The following is an 8,751-nucleotide window of genomic DNA, read 5'->3' as shown; positions in this document are numbered from 1 at the left end:
CCACCGTGAACAAGCTCTCACCGTGGCCAGTGCAATTCAGGTCCGGTCTTGCCCTCCGCTCTCTTGTTTCAGCACTCTTACATGCCACTGATGCTCCTCGACTCATTCAATTAAGCTAGACTGCCCTAGATCGTCGGGAACACCCGTGCTCATCCGCTGTTTGCACTGCCTCCGTGGATAGAGTGATTTAGAGCTCGAACTGCAAAATTGATAGAGGGGAAACACTCGTTAGGTGTTGAATTAGGGTTCAGCCAAGTTAGGGCACCGGCCATTGCTTATCTTGGCCGGTACAGGATCGCCGGAGCTTGGTTCTTCGCCGAGCGACGTCGGGGACCTCGGGCTGTGAAGAAATAAAAGCGCGAGGGTTTATTTGCAAACGTCGGCGACTGAAACAAATAGTGTCGCGGACTCTTTCGAGTTGTTTAAAAGGTTGGGGTTTTCTTTGCAAAGTCAACACGCGGGCGCGCGCGTGGGCGCGTTCTGCCTTAGTTGGGCCGGCTTGGGCCAGTTTCGGTCTAGAACTGTTGGCTCTTTTTCTTTTTCTGCCAGGATTAGAGGATTTCTAGAAAATTATAGAAAATGATAAAAATGCAAGACCAATTTTGCTAGGTTCCTAATTTTCTATAGTATTTAGTAAAAATAATTTTAGGATTTTTATTCCAAATAGGGAATTTTGGAGTATTTAAAATAGCCAAGACTTATACTCCTGAAATTTTAGAAATTAATTAATAGCTCCAAAAATTACTAAACTTTTGAGATAAGCCTTAAATGTTATTTAGAAGCCTTGGGTAAAGTTTGGTATGATTTGGACAATGTTTGATACCTAGAACCCAAAACTGTAGTCTTCTAGTAATACCTGCCCTATGAATTACACTTTTGACTCCAAAAACCCTACTTTCCTGGAGTCCCGTGAAGGAAAATTGTATTCAAGACCTAAGATAATATATTTTTATTATCTTTGCATTTTCATAAGCATTACATGACCATTCATGATTATATATGGTTATATATAGAAAACGAAGAAGAAGTAGAAGTTGAAGAAGCAAGAGCTACACCACCACCGGAAGAACCTCAGGCCGGGAACTACTTTTATTTTGACATCTGTGGAGCAGAGCCCAACTCACCTATAACACAAGGCAAGCCCGGTGCATTTGCCACCTCCTTGCTTATTTAAAATCTTTCTCACTTGCTTGATGCATTAGGTGATAGGAGTTGTGTGCTAAACAAATTGCTGCATTTCCTTCCTTGAGAATTTGATTACCTTTCCTTGATCCCCTGTTTTATAAAAATGTTTTTCTTATGCTTAGCCTTGCTCTCAAAAAATTTTGTTTTTGACAAAAGGATGATGCTTCAAGTGGGTGGGATGTTTTCAAAATGAAACTTGATGGTGAATCCGTCATGGCCGTGATGGGTTCATCATCGAAAAAGATGTACCTCTGCCAGGTACCAAACTTTGGGTTGAAAATAATAAAGCTGAGACCAGGCGGTTGACTTGCACGAGAAGGGAGTCTCAGTGTAGTGTCTCCGTCTGAGTCGATTAAGGAACGTCTCGATGTAGGCCTGCTGACCGAGGACCCTTTAACTGGTCACATGCCTCATCATGGGTAAGCTTTGCCTCGGGTAGACTAATACCAGAATAAGACAACACGCAATAGGAGTGGAGAGATGGCGAGAGTAGCGTGTACCCTCCGTGGCAAGAGGCTGGACGGTGGTGTATCTGTGCTCTCGGTTGGCGTGAACCTGATCTGGTCTTAAGAACCCCGGTGGCGAGTTGACATATGCAAGTGTTAAGTGCTACATATGTCGTGTGATTGGAGACCCTCAGCTAAGTATTAATCGATTTGGATCGCCGTTACTTCTCGGACATGAAGACTTATTCACTAACTTACACATAGCATTCCAGTGAATAAGAAGGGTTGATAAGAAATTGGCTAGTATAGGTCAAGTGCTTGAACTATGGTAGAAATAACTCTAGATGCAGGTAACTTTACTTAACGTGACAAGTAAAACTAGATTTTTAAGGATCCACTATTAGTAAGCATTTCTGCAAACAGAGTCTTTGATTCTTGATAAGTCATACCTTGATTCCTAAAAGCCAGCATATCCTTGAGAGTCTTTTTATTTTGACGGGTAAGACTTGCGAAAGTACACTCTGTACTCAGTGTTTTCGAACCCATGTTGTTGTAGGAGAGGAAGCAGCAAATTTTTGTTGCTTTTGTTCCAAGGTGGTGCCTAAGGAAGAAAACCAAGACTAAAGCCTCAGGAGGAAGTGTCCTCCTTTAAAAACTTTTTACTGCTAATCGGGAGGGGTTTTTGCCTCCTAGGGTATGTAATAATATTACTCCGGCACTCTTATATTTTTACTGGTCTATAATAATACTACTCTTTCTATACTTTAATATAAAATAAGTTGTTGTAACTGCTTCCGCATACTCGTACCTCCGATGTGTTGTAATATCTGTGTGACGGGTGAAACGCTCTTGGGAAAGGTAAAGAATACAGATACCGAACTTGTCAAGTGATCAGGTGCACCTGCATGGTTGTCTGAGGTCCGATGGACAAGGACAACTGCAGGTGGGCCTAATGACTTGGGAGGTTCTGTCACAAAGAACAAGGCAACACAATTGTTAAAGGTCAAGGACCTTCGTCCTCCGAAGTATTATATCCTCTTGGATATAATGATCTTCAGATGAAGGTCATGAAGGACATGCCTTCATCATCCATAATAATACAAGTACATAAAGATAGTGAATGTAATCCATCAGTTCATTTACATATGTATTTTATCATATACACATGAATATTAACAAAATTTATATTACATTGATACCTTCAGCTTGTTTGAAGGTGCTGATGCGAGAGCGATTATAATCCAGTGTGAACAGTAGGGTGGTACTGTTCAACTATTTATAGGCATGGGACACAGACCGAGTAAAAGTTCATTTATAACCTTAACATTTACTCATCACTGTAACATAAATCATTAGGGACTAGCTAGTATTTTCCTCTTCGGCTCGACTCCTTGCTTGGTCTTCGTCATCAATTTAAGCCGAAGCTGTCACTCTTCGGCTATAGCTTCGACATTCATCTTTATCATTTTCAAGCCATACCTTCGTCTTGTATTCCTTTGACATGGGAGAAGGCTCCCACCATGAACCGAAGTTCCCTATAATAATCAATATTATACCGGAAGCAAATGGTTAGTCATGTTTTTGAGGACCTTCAGAAGAGGATGGCCCCCAATAGTAGACATCTACTCCTCTACCTCAGCGGTGAGATTGTCGCGGAAAGAGATACCTTAGAGGTGGAGTCGTCATCAATGTCCTTGTTGCCGTGGCCAACGTGTCCTCACCAAGTGCCATGTGCAGTGCAGAGGAATCCTACGGTGTCGGCGAGGAAGCAGAGTCCGTTTAGCTTGTCTCGTCGCTCAAGGATGAAGATGAGTCACTGGAGTCATGGTTGAGGTCACTGAGGGAGGCAAGGAAGGCATGCTCCTTCACCTTGGCCTTCTTCAGGTACTTCTTCTTGAGCGCCTCCTTGTCAAACGTCTCCTTGGACTTGTGTGCCAGAGGTGTACTCACGCTTGCCCTTGCGCGACAAGAGTGGTGGTCGCGCTAGCCAGCCTATAGCTTGCCCTTCTTGGGGCAACTAGCGATGAAGTGGTCGGGATTGCTATAGTTGTAGCATCCATTCTTGGACCCCGCTATGCCACCGGTTCTGGCGATTGTTGTGAAACCACGTGAACCAGCTAGCCACAAGCGTCAGCTCCTCATCCCCACAGCTCTCCACCTGCTCCTCTGTGATGGTCAACAAAGAAGACAAAGAAAACATAACAGGTGAAGAGTTAGAGGAAGAACCACCTCCAGAGACCAGGGCCATGGTGGGTACACGAGGGTTCTCAATCTTGGCTCGGGTCTGGTTGTCAATCTTGGTGGAATTGAGCTTGCTGAACAGCTCGTCCATGGTGAGGGTCTCATTGTTGGGTGACTCGATGATCACAGAGACCTTCACCTCCCAAACCCTCTGATCTAAAGCATGTAGTAACTTGAGTGCTCTCTCATGATCATCATAGGGTAGTCGCGCCTTATTTGCACACATCTTGTTCACAATTGACTAGAACTGAGAGAACATGGTGTCGATTGTATCTCCAGCCAACTGTACAAAGTTCTCGTACTCTCGCCAGTACATCTCAAAGCATCTAGTCTTTACATGATCATTGCCCCTCATAAAAATTCTCGAGGGTGGACCAGATCTCGGGTGGCGTAGCCAAATGACCAACTTGCTCAAACTCAACAAGCAAGAGGCATGAGAACAAAGCATTTCGGGCTTTGTTGTTTGAATCATGCGACTCTATATACATAGGCATGATTCAAGCACCATAGGCATCAAAAGTAGCATTGAGGCAAATCTCCCAAACTCGATACCCAATACTCTAGAGATACGCAGACATGAAAATCTTCCACTATGGGTAGTTTGTCCCATCAAAAAATGGAGGTTTGCCAACACCTCATTCCTTGTTTCCTTTTGCGGATCAAGAACTGATTAGGGTGGATTGATCCTTAACCGGCTCTGATACCAATTGAAGGACCGGTGAGGCAACTAGAGGGGGGTGAATGGGAGCCAATAAAAGTTTCTCTGCTCGAGAGCATCGTGACTTGATCCTATTGAAAGGGAAATTGGGTTAACCATTTCCTATAATTAATTTTGGTGGTTGATCGTCAACACAAACACATGGACTAACTAGTTTGTCTAGAATTCATGTAATACAGGTGCATAAGGTTCAACACAAACCAATAAAATATTCAAGTTAGGGACTCAATTTGAATCGGAGCAAAGAACTTGAGTGTGCTGAAGTTTGGCGCACCGTACAGTGTCCGGTGCACCAGGACCGTACAAGTGTCAACCAGCCACTCTCGGGAAAATGAAGGCGCACTCCGCTATAATTCACCGGACTGTTGTAGGATCTAGGACACTGGCTAGAGGGGGGGTGAATAGACGGTTTTGACTAAAATAAAAAACACTAGAGAAATTTAATCAATATGACAAGAGGTATAAATTCTCTAGTGACAACAACTAAGCAATCTATGAGAAACAACTATGGTAATTGTATACAAGAAAGACAATATGCGAAATACTAATTACTTGCACGGTAATAAGTAATGCAAGAAGAGAAAGACACCAGATTTTATCTCGTGGTATCGGTGATTTGCCGATCACCCCTAATCCACGTTGAGGTGGACTTCAAGCTCTCACTTGCTCCTCTATCAAGACGTGGCTTGATCTTTGAGCCAAGTGGACAAGAAATCACTCAATACCCCGTTTCCACTAGCGTCGCCTTTGCCGCTCCGGCGAGGTAGGCGCGAACCCCTCACAATCGACACCGTGGCTCCTCCACAATCTTCTTGGAGAACTCTACGGAGACAACACTCGAGTCGTCTAGGAGGCGACAACCTCCAAGAGTAACAAGCCGATGACGCTTGTCCGGTGTACCACCTAGTGCCTCAAGAATCACCAATGGATGCAAATGCACTGGGAACTCTCAATCTCTCACTAGAATGCAATCTCAAGCAAGGAGTGTGAAAGAATGAGTGGGAGGATCACAAATGAGCTCAATGTGTGCAAGGAATGGCCAAGAGAGCCCTCACACACGAGCACCCCTTCTATTTATAGTCCACCTCAAAATTCTAACTGTTATGTGCAACTAGCACAGTTTCTGCGCACACGCGGACGGTCCGCGCCCTTAGGCCGGACGGTCCTTCGTACAAGTAACGACTAGTTTTCCCGTTTGAAATCTGTCAGAGCTGTCAGAAAAGCGAGGTCCGGACAGTCCGCCAACCTTGGCCGGACCGTCCGACACCTGGCAGCATGGAGCATCAGAGCCCTGGCTACATTGAGATAACACACGCGGACTGTCCGCCATACAAGGCCGGACGGTCCACGACCTGGGAGTCAGTACTGTCCGGGCTCAGGCCCCGGACAGTCCATAATACAAACACCCAAAAACACACAGTCCCTGCCAAAACCAATTTGGCACCTGCGGACGGTCCGCCGACCCTGGCCGGACAGTCCGCACAATAAACAGGGACTGTGCAGAGAGTGACCCTCTCTGGTCAGGACTGCGGACGGTCCGGCCCCAAGGCCCGGACGGTCCGCAGTACAAACATGCAGGACCAGTCCGAAGTGAACATACTTCGGACCCCTCTGGATAGATCGCGGACGGTCCGCCGAACCCATGACTTAGCAACTTTTCAATCACGCTTTCGAAAAGATTTTTAACTCTCGAAACTGGAAGCGCTGTTAGACCTCATGCAAATGCAACCACTAGATGCTCTATGAGGCACTAAGTTTTACACAGACCAAAGTCATTGACCCCTCTTAATAGTATGGCCATCTAGCCTACTAATCCGGTCAAATATCTTCTCTAAACTCCTGGAGACCGGCAAAAACAAAAACCTATGTTATACCTTTGCCTTCACTTGATCCACAACCAATGCTTATAAGTCTCCAAGATTTTCTGTTCTATATGGTCCAACCTGCATTCTTATTTCTCCAAGAACCGTTAGTCCACAAATAGTTGTCATTAATTACCAAAACATCACTAAGGGGCCTAGATGATTCACAACTGTCCGGTGTGCCACCGGACTATCCGGTGAGCCAGCGAAGCAACGGCTATCTGTGCCAACGGTTGACTCTGACAGAGGGAATAGTGCAGCACAGTAGCGCGCAGAAGTCAGAGCAGCGAAGTTAGAGGGGCACCGGATTGTCCGGTGCCGCAAGAGGACAAAGCCTCCAATGGTCGACCAGCTCCGAACCCTAACGGTTGGGTGACGTGGCGGCGCACCGGACAGTGCACAGTACCTGTCCGGTGCGCCCATCGCCAGCAACCTCCCCAACGGCTACCAAAGTGGTTGGGGCTATAAATACCCCCCAACCACCACAACCTTTGGCATCCAAGTTTTCAGAAGATCACATTCAATACAAGAGCTCTAGCATTCATTCCAAGACACAGTACACAAGATCAAATCCCCTCCAAGTCCCAAATTCATTCCAAACACTTAGTGGCTTGTGAGAGAGAGATTTTTGTGTTCATTTGCGCTCTTGTCGCTTGGATTGCCTTTCTTCTTTTCCCACTCTTATTCTCAAGTGCTTTGTAAGCGAAGCAAGAGACACCAACTGTGTGGTGGTCCTTGCGGGGTCTTAGTGACCCGTGAGATTAAGGAAGAAGGCTCACTCGGTCTAAGTGACCGTTTGAGAGAGAGAAAGGGTTGAAATAGACCCGGTCTTTGTGACCTCCTCAACGGGACTAGGTTCTTTGGAACCAAACCTCGGTAAAACAAATCATCGCGTCATTCGCCTTGATTCTTGTTTGATTTGTTTTCCCCTCTCTTTCCGACTTGAATTTAACATTAACGCTAACCCCGGCTTGTAGTGTGTGTTTAAAGTTATAGATTTTAGGTTTCGCCTATTCACTCTCCTCTAGGTGACTTTCACCTATCTTCAACACAAACCCCACAAAACACTAAAAGCAATAGAACACTATCAATCCACTGTCGATTGACTGCACCAATAATCTAGAACAGAGCCAACTCAACTGCCTGGAGAAACCAGAAGCAAAATGGCATAACAGGTCAAGCGACAGTGCCGCTCTGCTGGTTGACAGTGTCGGACCGTGGTAGTGCCGCGCCTCAAAATTTGTATAGAATCCTCTCAAATTTTACAGATAGTGAGTGTAGAGGAAAAGAAGATGTTTCGTGGAATTTGAACTAGAACAAATCAAGATTCCATGAACAGATTCAAAATCTCACTTTGATCGGGATTTTGTTAGGGTTTTCTCAAACGAACTCAAAACAAGATAAACTTTGATTACATCCACAAACTGCTTGAACTATATGTTCGCAGTGGTCTATTAAGTGATCTTCACCCCAAGGCAATCCCTAACACAAACAACAACTCAAAAAAATCGATCGATCTCCCAAAACCCAAAGAAGGAAGAGAAGGGAAGATAGCAATGACAAAATCAAATAAAAAAACTGCACCAACCACAAACTGACCGCATGATTTGACAAATGCTGGACCGCTGATGGTTACGGCCACCCTTCCTCTCAAAATCATAGGTTCATAGATATGGAGTTACAAATCGCCTATGGATCTCCGGGCTAAGGACTATTACAAAACTAGAGACAAAAACTAGAGAGCACTAGAATGTGAGAGTCTAAACAACTAAAGCCCAAAGAGATAGATGTACACAATAGCCCTCCCACCTATTTATAGAGAGTTATTTCAATACTCTAAACTACTCCTAGAACATAGAGCTCATCCACTTAACTAGGGTCAAAATGGACCAACTCCTAGAATATGCATCTGACAGCCACATGCTCTACACGAAGTTGCTTGCCTCGATGCACCCTTTGTGAAGGCGCCACGTGTCGCCTTCGATTCCCGCAGGAGATGCACCATCGAGTTTTGAGGCCCAAACTTGGGAAAACCCGTCATCCATAGCGTTGGGTGGTTTTGAGGCTCAACCACCAAACCACCGTGAGTAGCGTACTCCATACATGTCCCTCACGTCCTAGACACGTATCCCACATGTCTGCAACTACGCCAGCGACACGATCCGCACCACCACATCCTCGTGCTGGTGTGCGTCCTAAGTGTCAGCCACCATATGTAGTCGCCGAACTTCTTTGGTCCCTCGGTCAAGTCCTAGCACTTGCCTTCGTCGCTCCCAATCCATCGACATTATAAGGAAAA

Source organism: Zea mays, chromosome 10 (genome assembly GCF_902167145.1).
Source record: "Zea mays cultivar B73 chromosome 10, Zm-B73-REFERENCE-NAM-5.0, whole genome shotgun sequence".
In the NCBI taxonomy this organism is placed as follows: Eukaryota; Viridiplantae; Streptophyta; class Magnoliopsida; order Poales; family Poaceae; genus Zea; species Zea mays.
This window is presented reverse-complemented; position numbering follows the sequence as displayed.